The 1,340-nt window shown below is 36.0% G+C and overlaps 1 long non-coding RNA gene across 1 annotated transcript; it reads left to right on the top strand.

The window, feature by feature from the left end:
• The first annotated feature begins 482 nt into the window (after positions 1 to 482).
• LOC127566337 (uncharacterized) lies at positions 483 to 1,079 on the top strand. The gene is made up of 3 exons (XR_007955635.1): positions 483 to 636; positions 704 to 872; positions 951 to 1,079. It is a non-coding gene; the product is annotated as an uncharacterized LOC127566337 (long non-coding RNA).
• The last annotated feature ends 261 nt before the right edge of the window (positions 1,080 to 1,340 follow it).

The raw sequence follows: 1,340 nt of genomic DNA, 5'->3' as shown, positions 1-1,340 counted from the left end.
TTTGCTGGCCAAAAACAAAAAATTGTTCTTCAGCACTTAGTAAACAGGAGTTGAATTCACCCTTGGTCAGAATGTATTTAAGAGACTTGCATCAGACCAACTGTCATGCTGGTGTTAAAACTTTGATTTCGCTCTTGAGGCAAAGAATTTGGCTGATTAATGCTCGAAGAGAATGCACACAAATAGTTTGTGGTTGCATTCTTTGTTTTCGATACAAGCCAAAACTAATGGAACAAGTAATGGGGCAGTTACCAACTGATCGCTTGATTCCCTGCAGTTCTGGAGGTGTCGATTGCCCTAGATAAGTCCTTACCTCGTCGATCACTACATGGGTACTTACTAAAGTGACCCTATAGTAATCGAACGTCGAACCACCTAGTTAATAAATATATGCGCATTGAAGCATAAGTACAAAATAACGGCAAGCATCGCTTTTGTTTTTGTTATTTTGTGGAAAAAGTATACACAAGTTTAAAGAGAAAACTTCGATTATGCTTTACATCGCTGTTTGTTTACGCGTCTTTGTTTTATTTTGTGCTACTCTTTTACTCAAACGCAGCTGTGTTTCCTAGATGATGAAATTATTGCAAGCATTTGAGTTGAGAAGTGCAAAGCGGATCCGCGATCAATTATTAGGTGAGTTACTTAAAAAATAATTTATGTATGCATTATATGTTTAATGTGTAAAATATTAAATAAGCAGATAATAAAAGAATATCAAGCAGTTAGTATAATGCATAGTTCTACAGTGGAAAGCGACAATGTGCCTAAAGAAGAGGAAGTGGAAATTATGACAGAAAATCTACGTTATAGAAATAATGACAGGGGAATGCGGCCTAAAAAAGAAGACAATTTCTTTGGTGTTATGATCGGTGAGTATTTTAAAAGATAATTATTTAAAATCATTATCCACTTTAATCTATTAAGACTTTTTAATCCTTTATTTCCAGATTCAATAACTGAGGACCAGTTGAGAAAGGCCTTGCAGCTCCAAAAAAAAAAAAACGATATTTTAAAACTCAAGTTGCCTTAAAGTAATAAAAGTATCCGTCTTATTAAAATAAAGAAAAATTAAAATTAAATAAAAACTGTAATTGTAATTGTAATGGCCGACCCCTCCATGGGGTCCGATGTAAGCACTTATTTTACTGACCCTTCAATGGGGTCCCATGTAAGCACTTATTTTACCGGCCGTTCCATGGGGTCCCATGTAAGCACTTATTTTACCGGCCGTTCCATGGGGTCTAATGTAAGCACTTATTTTACTGACCCTAATATGTTGCACTATTTCACTAGTTCGTGGTAATCGAGGCGGTGGCGATTGACCCTATTTGCGGACA

Source organism: Drosophila albomicans, unplaced genomic scaffold, assembly GCF_009650485.2.
Source record: "Drosophila albomicans strain 15112-1751.03 unplaced genomic scaffold, ASM965048v2 ctg28_pilon, whole genome shotgun sequence".
Classification (NCBI taxonomy): domain Eukaryota; kingdom Metazoa; phylum Arthropoda; class Insecta; order Diptera; family Drosophilidae; genus Drosophila; species Drosophila albomicans.
The sequence above is the reverse complement of the archived record's forward strand: the minus strand, read 5'-3'. Positions and strand labels throughout refer to the sequence as shown.